This window comes from Pongo pygmaeus, chromosome 5, assembly GCF_028885625.2.
Source record: "Pongo pygmaeus isolate AG05252 chromosome 5, NHGRI_mPonPyg2-v2.0_pri, whole genome shotgun sequence".
NCBI classification, from domain to species: Eukaryota; Metazoa; Chordata; class Mammalia; order Primates; family Hominidae; genus Pongo; species Pongo pygmaeus.
Window position 1 is genome coordinate 155,737,541 of NC_072378.2, and position 17,938 is coordinate 155,755,478.

At 43.0% G+C, this 17,938-nt stretch overlaps 1 protein-coding gene across 13 annotated transcripts in view; it reads left to right on the forward strand.

The window, feature by feature from the left end:
* Positions 1–17,938, forward strand: part of TIAM2 (TIAM Rac1 associated GEF 2) — a 267,112-nt gene that overhangs the window by 193,810 nt on the left and 55,364 nt on the right. The gene's annotated exons all lie outside the window — the stretch shown is intronic.

Genomic DNA, 17,938 nt, shown 5'->3' on the forward strand with positions numbered 1-17,938 from the left:
TCTGTTGGGCTCTTAGAACAGCCCATGCACTTCAGTTCAGTTATATCTTTTGTTAAGTACTACTTTCTTAATAAACAGCAAACTTTCTTTTTCAAAATTTATTTTTATTTTTATTTTTTTTTTGAGACAGAGTCTCACTCTGTCACCCAGGCTGGAGTGCAGTGGCACAATCTCGGCTCACTGCAACCTCTGTCTCCCGGGCTCAAGAGATTCTCTTGCCTCAGCCTCCTGAGTAGCTGAGACTACAGACATATACCACCATGCCTCACTAATTTTTGTATTTTTAGTAGAGGAGGGGTTTCACCATGTTGCCCAGATTGGTCTCCAACTCCTGACCTCAGGTGATCTACCCGCCTCGGTCTCCCAGAGTTCTGGGATTACAAGCATGAGCCACCGTGCCTGGCCAGTAAACAGCAAACTTTTAATGTAGGTCATGAATTTTAAAACTTTGTGAAGGCCTAAAAATGAAAAACTATGTGCCAGTATATTTTTCTCACGGTAAGACTTCCATATGAGGAAATCATTTGAAGATCTGAAGTTTTGAGTTTATCATTCATGTGTATTTCACGTACTGCAGTCAAGTAAATTAGGGGCTCTGGCCAGTACTGAAAACCAGTAGTTTCGCTTTATACCTCTGGAGAGCCCGGGTCAAGCTCCACAGGAGACCAAGTGTGGGGTCTTTTTCCTGGGAGAGCACAGAGCAATTTTTATACTTAATTACGATGATAATGGATTTCCAATTGAAATCTCTGCATGATTACCAAAAATGAATGAAAAACACCAAAGAGAAGTTGTGAGGATTGATTTAATTATAAAGGAAGTTTATTAGGTCATTTTTGGAATTAAAAAATCAGATGGTAAGATTTGTGATTCAATAAGGTATCTCGTGCTTTCCCCTCCTCTCTTGGGGCTTTCCTCTAATTTAAAATGCCATTAAATGGACTATTGGCATATAAAAGTGAATGTCATAAAACAAAAATTATGATGGAACTTATTAATTACTTAGGTATATTAGGGCCATCATTCAGCTACCCTGGGCTGCTGTTATGGGCCTGAGTATTCCATATAATACATACATGTGTCCATTTGTTGGATTCATTACTCTTGAGGGATACATTCACTACCTGTGTTATGTCTCTATGTATTTTATCATAATAAGAAATTACCACAGAGGCTATAATACTTTTAGTACTTGTGGGAATGAATTCCTATAGAAAGCAGAGAAAGGGGCAAATTTACCTTTTTTTTTTTTTTTTGAGACAGTCTTGCTCTGTCGCCCAGGCTGGAGTGCAGTGGCGCGATCTTGGCTTAGTGCAACCTCCACCTCCCGGTTTCAAGTGATTCCCTTGCCTCAGCCTCTGAAGTAGCTGGGACTACAGGAACGTGCCACCACGCCTAGCTAGTTTTTGCATTTTTAATAGAGACGGGCCTTCACCATGTTGGCCAGGCTGGTCTTGAACTCCTGACCTCAAGCGATCCACACCCCCCCCCCCCCGCAGCCTCCCAAAGTGCTGGGATTACAGGTGTAAGTAACCGCGCCCAGTCATTTTTCTTTTCTTTTTAATTTTTTTTAAAATAGTAAGGATCAAGCAGGTGAGTTAAGCCAATTTATTTATTTATTTATTTATTTATTTATTTATTTATTTATTTGCAAGGAAACAGACTAAGAGGCAGTCCTGGATCTGTTAAATAGCAGCCATTCGGACTGTCTAATCCTTTACAACCTATGTCTGTGGACAGAGAGCTTAGTTAGCCAGGCAGGCACGGTGCTTGTCCACATCACGTCCTCCTGATGGGACCTTGCAGGTTCTTCCACTACCAGCCTAGTGGGAGCCACTAACCCTTTCCTGGTGTCCTGGCAAGACTGTGCTCTGTGGGCGTGACAGTCTCCCAGGCAGCGCCCCGCCCGCCTCTGCCCTGAGCTTTACCATTCCTCCCCTCTCCTAAGCTCCGGGTGGCTGTTCCATAGTGATGTTGCTTATGCTGGAAAAAACAGCCCCAGCAGACTCCTTCCCCAGACACCACAAACATAGGCTTTTCTTTTTCTTTTTGAGGTAGTTGCGTTGCTTGTGAAGGAAGTTCCATGCCGGTGGGCAAACATCTCAGAAAGAAGTCTTCCATTTTGAAGGTTGAGGGGAAAAGAAAATAAGGGTAGGTGGGTGGATTAAAAGATACAAGTGAAAAAAGCCCAGGTCTCTCATTCATATGCAACATCCGAATGACAAGAGAAGCCTGTGTTTGTGGAAACTCTGAGAGGTGGCATGGGAACAGGCATACAGGTTTTGAGTCAGACGTGGGTTCAGGTCCTGGGCTGCCCTGTACGGGTTTTTTGACTCACTGAGGGAGTTCTGGGCTTTGGTGGATGCTACCCCAGCCTCTTTACCCTGGTGGAAACGGTTCTGAGGTGCAGTCCACACAGCCCTGCAGATGGGCCCTGGAATGAGCCCCAGCTGTACACAGCAGCCTTGCTTTCACACCTCCCATGGGCTTCCTGCCCTTCCTGCCATACCCCCTCCTTTGGGAATCTCGGGGTCACCTTCCAAATAAGCTTCTGTACCCAAGTCCTCGACTCAGACTCTGCTTTTAGGGTAGCCTGAATGAAGATGCTGAGCCTCACTTTTCTCATCCAGAGGATAATGTTTCTCCCCTGCCCCTGTGGACCCTGTGAGTTTGGGGGAGTTCCTGTCTGTGGCATGTTCAGCCCAGTGTTTTACTTGGCAGGAATTCTGAAAACATGCTTCTCCTCTTCCTCCCTCTCCTTTGCAACTTCATGTTTTATTAAAAATTACCTTGATTTACTTTTGCAATGAATTAGAAAACAGTAATCCCATTTTTTAACTAAAAAAGTTAAAATTTACGGAAATCAAAAATTTAAATGACTTTGAAAAACAGTTTTTAATACTTTGAATTATAACTTAACAGTGGCCGGCCATTTGAGAGCCTGCCTTTCCCTAAATTTCACTTTCCCTTGGCATTGCTAGAAGGCAACCATGTACTTGAAAAGAAGGAAAGTTCTGTTTGCTTTTCCAGAGAAGCCAATCCTTTGCTTGCTATAAAAACCAAATGGCTGGCTCTCTGGGAAACAAGACCTGTTTTTTAAAAATAGAAATTATAAGAATATCAGAAAGTAGACGAAAAGGAAAGCCTTAAGCACTTGTTTGGGCTTATGTTGCCCATCCAAGCAGAATATTTATAGCCCCCTGTCGAGTACTTAAAATGTGTGGGGGGCCCTGGGAACAAGCTACACAGAGTTCAGGGCTTTCAGTCATATCCTGAAGTTTATGTTGCTTAACTTTTGTCTCTTGATCAGTTTCAAGTGGGAAAAAAAAATCTGTCTCTGTCTATATCTCTATATCTAATGAATCTTTGACTGAAAGAAGTGTTAGTCACAGTGGCAGGTCCCAGTAAGCTAGGGGGTTGCTTGTGGGTTGCTATTAAAGTTCTGCTTTTCTAGAAAGGAAGCATCCTTGCAGTATTTAACATTCATTGATACGAATAATGCTTAGGAAAATGGGTCTCAAACTTCCTAGTGCCCAAGACTCACCTGCTGAGCTTAATGAAAATGCAGACTCCAGGGTGCACCTCCTTCCTGCAGGAGGCTTGGGGCAGTGCAACTCCCCCCTCCCCCACCCCGCCCACCTTTTTTTTTTTTTTTTTGTGACGTGGAGTTTTGCTCTTGTTGCCCAGGCTGGAGTGCAATGGTGCAATCTCAGCTCACTGCAACCTCCACCTCCTGGTTCAAGCGATTCTCCTGCCTCAGCCTCCCGAGTAGCTGGGATTACAGGCATGCACCACCACGCCTGGCTAATTTTGTTTTTTCAGTAGAGACGAGGTTTCTCCATGTTGGTCAGGCTGGTCTCAAACTCCCAACTTCAGGTGATCTGCCCGCCTCGACCTCCCAAAGTGCTGGGATTACATGTGTGAGTCACCGTGCCCGGCTGCAAGCCCCATTTTTAACTTGTGCAGGTGTGGAAAGCAGCCTTGGAGAGCCAGCCTCTCTAGCCTGCATTGGCTGGAGAGCAGCCCCGGGGCTGGCGTGAGCACTCCTGCTGCCCCTTGGCCATTAGTCTAAAAGAGGTGGCCTGAACTGAGGCAGTAGGACTTACTGTTTCCTGAGGCCTTCTATTCCAAGGTTTTGAGGGTGGAATGAGATAATATGAGTAAAGTTCCCAGCACATGATCGCTGTTGCGCATGTGTGTTCTTAGGAATTGTGTGTCCCAAACCTCCACCATTGCTTTGTGCGCTCAGAATGCAGGCAGTCGACTCTTAGCTCACCTCATTTGTTGCTCAGCCCATGCTTGGAAGACACCATGTTCCATTTGGCAAATCGCTTACACTGGGAAGCAAAGAACTTCCAGCATTCACCAGCTTCACTCCACTATGCTTGTGATGCTCTGTGAGGAGCGGAAGAGACAGAAATATATGGAGAATTGATGAGGGTTCAGTATGAAGTTCCTCTCTTGCCTAAGAAATGAATGACCGTTTGATTTTGCCTTGAAGGGCTTAAATTTCTGTTCTAGTTATTCACAGTGGAGAGAGGAAATGTCCACAGGCTGTATTTGACTTGAGCGGAAATATCATCTGTAAAAACTTTTTATAGAGAGAATTAATTTTACCACTGGAATTCCCCAAAGAGGCCAGTGTTATTTTAGAGCCAACAAGGTGACCATTGAAGGGATTGGACGGGCCAGACCTGTTTATACTGGGATCCTGTTAATGCCGTATTTGTGATTTATGTATGAAAATCCCTTTTCTAGTGTTTGCCATCTTTTGAAACATTCCAGCAGCTTTTAAGAAAGTCTCATTGGGCATAGAGTTTCTGAACAAAGTCTTTATGTAAACACTGAACTTGTTGCATTAATGAATTCTCCATCTATAAACAGCCATTAATCCTACCTTGTTAGGATTGGAGGTATATTTAATAGGGGACAAAATAGAAAAGACCTATGTTCCTCCTTCCATTTAGACGATATAAATCCAACACATGCTTACCAGATGATGAAGGTAATTGCAGCCTGAGGTTCTTTTTTAGCCTCCACACCCCCTTTGAATCATTCTTTTTTTAAATTGCTGTGAGTAGTGTTGAGTCTCAAGCTACCAGAAGCCACTTCGATGTAAATTTGCTCTTTGGAATGAATTGCTCTTGGGAATGTTTGTGTCCATTATATAGCTTCTCACCAGGGAAAAGAATTATAGAGCCAGCTCTGATGTGGCAAACCCACTTATTTCCTGTTTATGAGAGTGAGGGCATTTTGGCTTCCATAGCCTGTTTAGGATGACTAACAGCATTTAGCTCAGAGAATGCTCTGTTTGTATGTAAAACTGCTATTACTGAGTCTGGCTGGCTGACACCCCAGATTTCCAGATGTAAGAACATATTAGTGTTCCTAAAGATGAGTGGTACTTTTTTTTTTTTTTTTTTTAAATCAGAAAACAATCTGATTGGGAAATACTGGTTTTACCAGGACACAGAACTTCGGTCTCAGAATTACGAGTTTGTTTTGTCTGTGCTGAAAATCGGTTTCATTTCCATCAGTGTGGAAGTGAGCGTGTGGCTTTCTGTTAGTGGTGGAAAAAATTAAGATCCTTGGATACTAATTTCCTTATAAAACTTAGTTTTGTTTGATTCTCTTTTTCTTATTCTCAGTCATTTATTTATTCACTTGTATATTTAACAGATAACCTTTTGTTAAATGTCGAAGGTACATAAAGGTGAATTACACATTATTTCATACTCTCAAGAAGCTCATAGTTGAATTGGAAAACACTTGTAAATAATTCCCGGCTCCAGAGGGAAAAAAAAACATTTGCAGTGAAGAGAATGAGAGGTCAGAGGTGGGATTCCCACTAATTTTTCTGTTTTACAAGAGCAAAGGCACCCAGAAGCAAGGCACAGGGCTCTCAGCATCAGCGTCAGAGGACAGTTTCTGAAAGGGTTTGTGTTTGATCTCAGCACTGCAGATGGACAGGCTGTGGACCTGGAGGTGTGTGGTGGGGGGACTTGGTGGAGGGAAGGGCATTTCACGTAGAGCAAGCAAGCTGGAAGACAGAGGCTGCATGTAGAGGTCACGGGAAGAAAGGTTGGAAAGTCCATTGGGGCCAGATTGTAGAAAACCCTGAATTCCAGGAATTTATAACATATCATTGCATGTATCTGAAAAACCAACTAGCTAATTAACTAACTAATGAATATTGTATTACTACTTCCCCCTGCCTTCTATAAAATATAGAGAACTTGTCTGCTCATTTGATGGCCACTGGAACGTGTGTGTGACTTGAAAAGCTTGCCCCTGTCTGTCACCTCTCTCATCCCACCACTCTAGCTTCATTCCTTTGGATCTTAAAGTTTTGTGTTGAATGATCAGAAGTCCCTTATAAAATAAATACTCAAATGTTTTAGAGGAAAGAGTGACTAAAGGAACCCCTATATGTTCTCTGTAAAACCTGTGTCTTCCTCAGCACTGGGAAGCCGTCTCCACTAAAGTGTGGTCCTCACCGGTCCCCTTTAGGGGTAAGGTAGATGGATTAACATCCTGCTGGCCTGTGACAGGGATGGCTGGTGGGGAGGGGACACCGCATGGCAAAGAGGACCAGGCAGTATGAGGGTCAGGAGGAGAGATGTTAAATAAATGTTCCCAGCATTTTGAGTAAAAATCAGTCTTGGCTTTTCTCTCTGAACATTAACTATAAATACAACTTTCAGATAAAAATCTACAGAAGTTCTCTGAAGCACACTGTGTGAAATATCTGTTGGCTCTGCCACTTTTGATAGACATTTGAGAGTTTGGGATGCCAGGCAGGTCTCCTGTGAAGGTAGAGTGAGCCAGCTCTCTATGAAGCAGTAGTTCTATGAAACTATTGGCTGCTGAGAAGAGGAAACTTTACAGCCTGTTACATAAGGAAAAGGAAAAAAAAAAAGATCTCACTTTCCTGTCGGTGTTATGAGTACTGGCTGCCAAATCCTGCTTGTTTGTGTTTCTATTTTTTTCCCCCTTCTTTTGTAAGGGGCTTGAAAATGAATTATATTTCTCACTTTATTCCTGCCTATGAAGGAAGTGAGATCATTGGGAAGGACCAAGTATGATAATCTTCTTTTTAGCTCTCATGTTTAGAGATAACTGTATTGTGATACTGTCTTCACTTTTTCAGATTGGTAATACATGTGCATGGTACGAAATGCCAGCAGTGTAGAAGGGTAAACGGTGACAGCTAAGTCCCCCTAAGCTACATTGGGCAGTGGTGAAGAGCATGGACACCATCTGATGACCTGGTTCGGGTCCTAGCTCCAGCCCCTCCTACTCACTAGCTGTGTGACCTTGGGCAAGTCACTTAACCTGAAAGCTTAGTTTTTGCAACTGTAAAATGGTCTAGGATTTTTGTGGGAGCAGCGGCCTAGTATTTGGAAAGCACTGGATACTGCCTGGCACATAGTAAAGGCCATGTAAGTGTTTGTTGAATATGTAGATACATTCCTCCTACCCTGTTCTTAGCCATGTAGTGTCTCTTCCAGAGGTCATCATTGTTCTTGGTTTCTTTCTCATCCTGGCCTGGAGAATTCTAAATATTGGGGAAAATTGGCTGGGCACGGTGGCTCATGCCTGTAATCCCAGGACTTTGGGAGGCTGAGGCAGGCCGATCATTTGAGCTCAGCAGTTCAAGACCAGCCTGCGCAACATGGTGAAACCCTGTCTTTACTAAAAATACAAAAATTAGCCAGGTGTTGTGGCGCACACCTGTAGTTCAAGCTATCACTCGGGAGGCTGAGGCAGGAGAGTCGCTTGAACCCAGAAGGTGGAGGTTGTAGTGAGCCAACATTGCGCCACTGCATCCCAGCCTGGATGACAGAGTGAGACTCTGTCTCATAAACAACAACAACAACAACAACAAAATTGGGGAAAACAGTGGGGGTGTTTTTCTGCCTTGTTTTTACTCCATTGTCTTAGTACATGGCTATGGTGGACAGAATAATGGCCCACCCCAAACATGTCCACATTCGAATCCCCAGAACCTGTGAATATGGCAAAAGGGATTTTAAATTTCAAAAGACTTTGAAGATGTGATTAAGTTAATTATCTTGAGATGGGGGATGGATTTTCATGGATTATGTGGGGGGCCCAGTGTAATCACAGGGGTCCTTATTGGAGGGAGGAGGGTCAGAATCAGAGAAGTAAATGTGATGAGGGAGGGAGAGAGGCGACAGCCACAAGCCAAGGAATTCAGGCAGCCTCTAGAATTTGGAAAAGGGATGGAAAGAGTCCTCCCTTAGAGCCTCCAGATAGAACACAGCCCTGTGGCCTTAGTCTTCTGATTTTCAGAACTGTAAGGTAATAAACTGAGTTTACATGTCAAGCACCGTGTTTGTTGGCAGAGATACAAACATGAAAAAAAAAAACAGCACAGTTCTGGTATTCGGGGTGCTATGGTCTGGAGGCAGACGTGTGTGTAGACAGCAATCATAATCCACCATTGTCATTACTCTAGTTTTACAGTTCTTGGACTTGTTGGTCTCTTTCTGGATGCTTTACTGTTAAAAATTATTGAGGGCCCCAAAGAGCTTTAGTTATGCGGGCCACATCTATATCTATTGATATTGACTGTATTAGAAATTTAAACTGAGAAGTGTCCGAAATGTTTGTTTATTTTAACGTAACAATAGTGGATCCATTTTTATGTAAATGAAATAAACATTCTTTTAATGAAATGTCTCCTCAAACCAAAAAAAAAAAAAAAAACTTAGAAGAGTCGCCTTATTTCACATTTTTGCAAATTTCTTTAATGTGCATCTTAATAGAAGAAAGCTAGATTCTCATATCAGCGTCTACATTCAGTCTGTTGCAGTGTATTGCTTTGGTGGAAGTTATTTAAAGAAAGTTCATTCTTATACAGATAAATGTAGTTGGAAAAGGGAGGAGTATTTTGATACTCCTTTCAGACAACTGTGGATATTCTTTCATGTGCTCCCAAACTCAGCAAGTGGCCATTTCTTCAAGGTTGGTTGCAATGCGGAACCTGAGTCATTATTGGTGGACTTTTCTTATTTGGTAACATTAAAATTCATTGGCTTATCTTGCACTTGAAATAGATCTTTTACTCATGCATGATTTCATAACATGCATTGTTTATTTGGAAATATGGAATCACTAAGTCATGTAGATCTTCCAAATGTGGACATTTCATTTCACAGTATTAAAAATCACTTTCAGGCCAGTCACAGTGGCTCACACCTGTAATCCCAGGATTTTGGGAGGCCGAGGCAGGAGGATGGCTTGAGGCCAGGAGATTGAGACCAGCCTGGGCAATGTAGTGAGATCCTATCTCTACAAAAAATAAAAAATTAGCTGGGCATGGTGGCTTGTGCCTGTAGTCCAAGCTACTCAGGAGGCTGAGGTGGGAGGATTGCTTGTGTCTGGGAGGTTGAGGCTTCAGTGAGCTGTGATTGTGCCACTGCACTCAGCCTGGGTGACAGAGTGAGACCTCGTGTCAAAAAAAAAGTCACGCTCAGATCTCATTGGAAAAGTATTGGGAAGCTCACAGTGGCACATACAAATTTTCCAAGATTCTGATTTTTGTTGGACAATTTGAATTATATCTACCAATACTGTCAGGCTCATTTTGTTCATTTTAAAGAAAATGTTTTTTTCTCACCTTTATTTTCCAAGTAAAAATTGTGGTTCTTGAAAAAAAGCAGTTAGTTCCGCTCCCAACACAGTTGTACATATGTTTTTCCTCAATGCTACAATTGTGCTTGGGTATGCCGCTGTCGAGTTGTATGTGTGCTTCCTGAACATGTTCCAAGGGTGGAGATTTAGGAAAATTACCAATTTTTGCTGCTCCACTGAGGACATTCTTAAGTGAAACTGGCACGTTTTTAAATGTAAGAGTGTGGCAATGAAGAGCGCAATGGTGCTGAGCGCAGTTTGGTGTTCCTGCCTTATTTGTGCTGAGACAGCAGCAGATGTTTTGCACCATCAGTGCACATGTCCTCAGCAAAAGGCAAATGACATTTGACATTTTTCTGAAAATAATTTTCAACCTGCGGACTCCTTGGAAGGGTCTCTGTGACCCCAGGAGTCTACAGACCACACCTGGAGAAGGGCTCTTCCGATACATAGGGAGCAGCAACACAGAGGAGCAGAAAATTCATGTTCCAGGTTAATCAGGGCCACTCTCCAGGGAGGGTCTCACCTGTGTTAACCCCTACGGAGTGAGAAGGTAGATGAGGGGGCATAAAGCGTTCCAGGCGCAGAGAAGCTGGGAGGAGGCCGGGGCTGTCTAGCTGTGGGGAGGTATGTGAGTAACTCAGACGGTTGGAGACTCAGGTGCAAATGGGGAAGAGGAGAAGGTAGGGTGAGACAGGTGAGCAGGGCCAGGTGACAAAGGGTCCAGGGAGCTGCGAGAAGCCTGGATGTAAAGATCCACAGGGAAAAGATGATCAGGGCATGGTGGGTCAGGTTTGTAGGTTAGAAAGACCGGCAGCCCCAGTGCCAGCCAGGGAAGGGCATTGCAGCTGCTGCTAGTCTCCTAAGAGATGATGAAGGGTGGCCAGGCAGCAATGGGCTGAGAGGTGGGTGGCACAGCGTGGCAGGCAGTCCCTGCCCTTCCCTCCCTCAGAGCACATAGGTAGGAGGAGATACTCTGTCCTCCTTTTTTACAGGGACTCTGTCTTGTATTTGTCACCAGTAAATCACTGGGCACATAAGTAGAGTCATTCAACAAATATTTGCTTGAACATTTGAACAAATGAGTAGAGGATATAGGAACAACAGGACTCAGAATATGAGAAAGAAGAAAACCCCAGGTCTTCCACTTTAAACATTTCAACATTGGCGTGATTTGGCTGTGTCCCCACCCAGATCTCATCTTGAATTGTAGTTCCCTTAATCTCCATGTGTCATGGGAGGAACCAGGTAGAAGTAATTGAATTATGGGGGTGGTTTCCCCCATGCTGTTCTCGTGATAGTGAGTGAGTTCTCATTAGATCTGATCATTTAAAAGGGGCTTCCCCCTTTGCTGGGCACTGATTCTCCTTGCTGCCGCCATGTGAAGGGAGACATGTTTGCGTCTCCTTCCACCATGATTGTAAGTTTCCTGAGGCCTCCCCAGCCCTGCGGAACTGTGAGTCAATTAAGACTCTTTATTTTATATATTAACCACTCTCAGGTTTGTCTTTATTAGCAGCGCGAGAATGGATTAATACAAACATTAACTTTATTTTTCAACAAGATTCTAAGGCTTATGTTATATATGAAATGTGGCTTATTTAAGGTGTGCAAAATAAAACTCGCAGCTAAGAAGGGAGCTGTGGCTTTGTTTATACCTTGAGATTCAATCTGGGTGCAAATAATTTGAGAATTTTTTGCCTTCAAGGTGGGAAATGAACTTCCATACCTAATCCTGAATTCAAGCACATAAATTAGGTCCATGACATGAGATTTGCAATTTTTTACCCCATGGTGGGTACCCATCACCTGTGAAGAACACACTGAGGCCAAGCTGAGAAACCAGTGATTTCTGGAGAAAAATATTTTTCTCTCATTTTACTTTTCTCTGGTTTAACAAGTGTTTAGTCACTGCCTGTTGTGTCAGGTGTTGATCTAGGAGTGCTGGAGATAAACAGTGAACACAGCAGGTGAAAAAAGCATGCTTGCCCACGTGGAGCTTACTTGTATTTTAGTGTGTAGACATACAGAGTAAGCAGGAACCTCACAATTAAGAAGTTATATAATGTACTCACAGATGATAAGTGTGATGGAACGAAAATTGATCAGGGTGGGAGGGATGGGGAGTAGGGACCAGGCTGGTTGCAGTTGTTCACAGGGCAGGCCGGTAGTGCTCAGGGAACAATGGACGCCTAGGAGCACAGGCTTGTGGGAGGTCAGGGATGGGGCCACATGGCCGTCAGGGGGCAAAGCCTTCCAGGCTGAGGGAACAATCACATGTGCCCCGAAGTGGCCTGTTTTTCGGCAGGTGTGTCTGGAAGGGCAAGGGAAGAGCAGAGCAGTGAGAGGTGAGGCCCAGAGGAAGTGTGAGGCCAGATCAGGCCAGATCAGGCTGACCTCAAAGACCATTGTGAGGTCCATTTATTGGAGGGAAGGGAGGAGCCATTGCAGAGAAGGAGGAGCAGAGAAGTAGTGACATGATCTGATGAGTGATTGGTAAGGATCATTGAGTGTTGTTGAAAATAGACTGAAGGAGGCAGTGGCGGAACAGAGGCTTTGCTGTCACCCAGGCAAGAGGTGAGGGGGTGCTGTCTGCTTGGGGTGGTGGCAGTGGCAGTAGAGCCAACAGAACTCGCCCAGAGACTGGAAGGAGACGGGTCAGGGGTGACCCCCAGGTTTTGGCCTGAGCATCCAGAAGGTTGGAGTTTCCATCAGTTAAAATAGGAAGATGGGTGTGGAGCAGCTTTGGGAAACGATGAGGAATTGGTTTGGGAACTCCTTGTGTTTAACCTCTGTTCATGTTGAATATTTCACCTGCTTCCAAAACCATTTTGAAATGAAAACCCATCTATAAAATTCCATAAGAGGCATCAAAATTAGCAACAGGAAGAGAAAGTGGGGAAATTTTAAAAGGCACATTGGTCTTTTCTCTAGATTGGATGGTGTTGGGAAGCGGGAGTTACTCTATTATTGGGAATTTTAATAATCTTATCTAGAAGATGCTCTAAATGGTAAATGAATTTACAATGAAAATGTATCTATAAAATTCCATTAAATTCATCAAAATTAGCAACATAAAGAGAAAGGGAGGAAATTTGAGTGACACGTTACCCCTTTAAAGATGCCCACTCATAGTGTAAGGCAAACACATATTTGTTTATAGGAGAATAAATCAATAGGCTTTGAAATACATATTGTAGCACATCAATTCCTTTCATTTCAGACAATTTAGTTCTGATCTGTTGTATCTTATAAATTTATTTCTGCCCTACCATACTCAGCTATGATTATTTATAAATTATCCAATCTCATATAAATCCATTTATCTTTTATCCTTTCTTGCATTTGGCTGTTAACATCTTTAACATGTCATGGGAAAATGTGACAAAGTTCAAGTTATCCCATTTTGTTACTTGTTGGTAGCTCTGGAAAAGGTTATTTGGAAAAAAGCACATGAAATTGTTAACAAAGTTATTGTGTATCTTCTGTTAGGAGCTCTGGCCAGCTGCCCTGGGGAGTGAGCAGGTGCTATTCCACAGTTTCTAGAGCGGCAGGATGCCCCCTCCTTCCAGAAGTCTCCCAGTGGGCTTGCTGCCAAATCTGGACTTCCCAGTGAAGCACTTGGAAACTACTGAATGAAAGGACATGTGATCCTCCACATTTTAACATTTTTCTTTCCAAACACTAGTTATTTTCTCCTAAATTGCCATTTGTGAATCTAATTCTGTCTTTCATGTTTCAGTTGATGAATGGCCATGCCATTCTTTTGTGAAGTTTAGGCATCTTTGCATAGCAGTATTAGCAACATTATTTGAACATTTATTGAATTTTGTCATTATTATTTTATACAAATGATTGAGGAAAAATGGGGGCTGAAAATGTTGATAAGAAGCCTAGCCTTCCTAAGCTTAATACCCATGACCCCAAAATGCCAGTCACCGGGTGTGTCCAGCCAGCAAGACGTTAGCTCCATATGGATGCTCTTTGACCTTGAATGTATTAGTCTGTTCTCATGCTGCTAATACAGACATACCCGAGACTGAGTAATTTATAAAAGAAAGAGGTTTAATTGACTCACAGTTCCGCAGGGCTGGGGAGGCCTCAGGAAACTTACAATCATGGTGGAAGGAGAAACAAACATGTCCTTCTTCACATGGCGGCGGCAAGCAGAAGTCTCGACCAAAAGGGGGAAAGCCCCTCGTGAAACCATCAGATCTCGTTTGAACTCGCTGTCACCAGAACAACATGGAATAACCATGCCCGAGATTAAATCACCTCCCACAGGGTCCCTCCCAGGGCAGGTGGGGATTATGGGAACTACAATTCAAGATGAGCTTTGGGTGGGAACACAGCCAAACCATATCACTGAGCAAGTCAGTATGTGTTCACTGGGGAAAGAGGAGAAAATTAATACATGTGCTAGGTCTACTTAAAAGATGTGGCACAAATAGAAGTTTTATCATTTTTTGGGATCTCTGGGAGTAGAAGTTCACAGAACCTGAATACTCACCTTTCATGCTTCTTATTTACAATTGTAGTCTGTGAGAAGTATGGGGCTGCTTGCATGTCACACTGGCGGAATCATGGGCTCTTCCTCTTTTGAACTCTGAAAGCATTTTGTCTGTATGCCTGATATGAAAGTTGCCTTGCAATATTGCTCACTGTGTGCCTGTCCTAATTAACCTCCTACTGACAATCCCTTGAAAACAGGGACTTTGAAGAGTATAAAGGATGTTTCAGACACAGCAGCCAGCACAATTCTTGATAAAAATAGCAGGCATTGAGTAAATAGCTATTGAGTGAAAGGAAGGTTGTTAGAAATCTCTTAATGAGGCCGGGCTTGGTGGCTCACGCCTGTAATCCCAGCACTTTGGGAAGCCGAGGCGGGTGGATCACCTGAGGTCGGGAGTTTGAGACCAGCCTGACCAACATGGAGAAGCCCCATCTTTACTAAAAATACAGAATTATCCAGGCATGGTGGTGCATGCCTGTAATCCCATCTACTTGGAAGGCTGAGGCAGGGGAATCACTTGAACCCGGGAGGTGGAGGTTGCGGTGAGCCGAGATCGTGCCACTGCACTCCAGCCTAGACAACAACAGCAAAACTCCATCTCAAAAAAAAAAAAAAAAAAAAAAAATCTCTTAATGAAAGTTAAGGCAACGTTCTTAAGAATGGATTATGGGAGATAAAAGGAATCCTTGGAACACATCTTGAGGCTTCCATGATTTCTTCTTTATAAATCTGATGCAAGGGAATGGTGCCGAGACTTTCTTGAGCGGAGGTCTCCATCACTGGCACATGTGTGGAGGGCACCCTGGGATGGCCCATGGCTGTGGTGGTGGAGAACCACATGCCCCAGCTCTGGAGTCCTACTGCATATCCCAGGAGTCCACGGAGCCTAGCTGCTGGCCCACGTCTGTGCTGCTCTGCAATTTTAATAGGCTAATTGGTGCCCATGACAGTTAATTTGCCAGCTAAACCAAAACCACAGCTAAAAAAGAACAGTAACTTCTTTATTTTTTTTTTAATTACAAAAAAAGTTTTTAAGATGGAGTCTCGCTTTGTCACCCAGGCAAATGGTGCGATCTCAGTTCACTGCAACCTCTGCCTCCCAAGTTCAAGCGATTCTCCTGCCTCAGCCTCCTGAGTAGCTGGGACTACAGGCACGCACCACCACACCCAGATAATTTTTGTATTTTTTAAAATAGAGACAGGGTTTCACCATGTTGGCCAGGCTGGTCTCGAACTCCTGACCTCAGGTGATCTGCCTACCTCGGCCTCACAAAGTGCTGGGATTACAGGTGTGAGCCACCGTGCCCAGCCTGAGAACAGTAACTTTTATATTACCAGTATAGGCCAATAGTGACAGTGAGTTGTGTTTTAATTTGGGGATGGTAACATTTGTAAGACTATGGGTCTCAAATAAGGTCTCAAATGGATTCTAGTTCCTGGCTTTTTCATCTGTGACCGTGGGCAAGTTACTATAACTATTTTCTTGACTCTTAAAACAAGGGATCAGGCAAAATAGTTTAAAATTTTTTCCTTCTCTCTCTGAAAGTCTTGTATTTAACGTGATTGAAGTGACAGTATAAGGACTTCAGGAGTGTACATTTCCTCCAAAATTTTATGAAGTGAAAAAAGCAAAGTAATGGACCAAACATTCCATTTTGGTTTTGCAGCCAGTCTCATTCCCTCCTTAAATGGAGTCAGGTCTTGACTGCGGTAGAGAACGTGTTTGTTAAGGCTTCCTAATAATAGCAGGCTGTCTCAATATGAAGTTCACAAAGAACCTTAAAAACATTAATTATCCCTCACATCACCCTGATGGAGCAGAGATGTGTTATTATCATTTTACTTTCACAGCTGGGTAAATCAAGGTATAGAGACACATCAAGCCTCTGGTACCTTGGACGAGGTCATAGTCAGTGGCACATATGGATAGAACTGTGTCTTCCTGTTTTTCCTTCCATGTAGGGAAAAATGTCTGGATTTTAACTGCTTTTTTTTTCCTTTTAAAGATTTATCTATTAATATACATAGAGTAAAACCCAGTTATAATTTGCCTTGCAGTAAAGCAAATTTAGATGTGACCGGATTGCTGATAGTCCTTGTCTTCTCATCTGGATTCTTATCTGAGGGTTGGGACTGTTGATCAGAAAGGTCTTGTGATCATCTGGGGCCTTCTCAGTTCAGGGAAAGGTCAGTTGTTTACGGTCATAGCTTCACTATCTATTCTTGTTCCTCTTTTGATGGTTCGTACAGATTTTCATTAATCTTGCAATCATGTGGCCATATATTTCCTGTGATTTGTTTCTTTGGAACCCACTTATGGTGGTGTTTTGCTGTTAATTCTAATTTCTCTCCTGTAATATCTACCCTGACTTCCTTATCTTCTTTTTTAAAAATTGAATAGAATTAACATACTATACAATTTACCTTTTACACTGTACCATTCTGTGGTTTTCAGTATATTCACAAAATTGTGCAACCATCACTACTGTCTAATTCCACAACATTTTTATTCCCTCAAAAAAGAAACCTCACACCCATCAGAAGTCACTCTTCAAGGCCGGGCGCAGTGCCTTACGCCTGTAATCCCAGCACTTTGGGAGGCTGAGGTGGGCGGATCACAAGGTCAAGAGATCGAGACCATCCTGGCCAATGTGGTGAAACCCTGTCTCTACTAAAAATACAAAAATTAGCTGGGCATGGTGGCGCACACCTGTCTCAGCTACTTGGGAGGTTGAGGCAGGAGAATCACTTGAACCCAGGAGGCAGAGGTTGCAGTGAGCCAAGATCGTGCCACTGCATGCCAGCCTGGTGGCAGAGCAAGACTCCATCTCAAAAATAAATAATAAAATAAATAAAATAAAAATAAAGAAGTCACTCCTCATCCTCCATCCTCCAACCCTCGCTCCTGGCAACTATGAATCTACTTTCTGTTTCTATGGATTTGCCTATTCTGGGCATTTCATATAAAAATAAAAATACAATGTGTAACCTGTTGTGTCTGGCTCCTTTCACTTAGCATAATGTTTTCAAGGTTCATCCATATTGTAGTATGAATCAATCCTTCCTTCCTTTTTATGGCTGAATAATATTCAATTCACCTTCCTTTAATCCAAGAGAACCGTAGCACTTACTGAAAAGTGTCCTCAAATTTTCTTTTTTCTGTAGCAACTTCCTCCAATAGAATCTCGTGTGTACTTTTGTCTAGGTTTCTTCTCAAAGTCTTTAAATAGAACTCCAGCTAAATAGTCCTAAGGGCTTTGAACTTAAATTCAACTTTATTAAAATTCTTTGAGTGTTTGAAATACAGTATTGTCTGTTACATGCCTCCGAAGGTAAGTAAGTGTGGCATTGGCGTGTCCTCCCAGTGCTAGTGGGTGTCCGTTTCCTTGCAGTGCCAAGACCTTGGTTGAAGATCTCTCTCGTCATTGACTGTGTATTTTTCACTGGGGCTCATAAAACCCCATAGGAGGCTCTGCACCTTCTTTCTTTGGGTTAAGCATGCTGCCTCAGTCACTGCCATAGCCTGCCTGGTGAAGGAAGATGTGGGTACATCTAAACACTCTTTTTCGTTGTTCTAAGAAGGAGTGTTGCAGTCAGTGTGGAGGTGGCTGGCAGCACCTTTCTACTGTGAGAACATCTGCCATGTTCCTTTAAGTATTCTTTCCCACTCTAAGGACATTTATCACAAGACAATTGAATCAGATCCTGGCAGCCTGCTATTAAGAAACATTTACTACCAGCATTTACTTTACTGCTCTCTGTTTA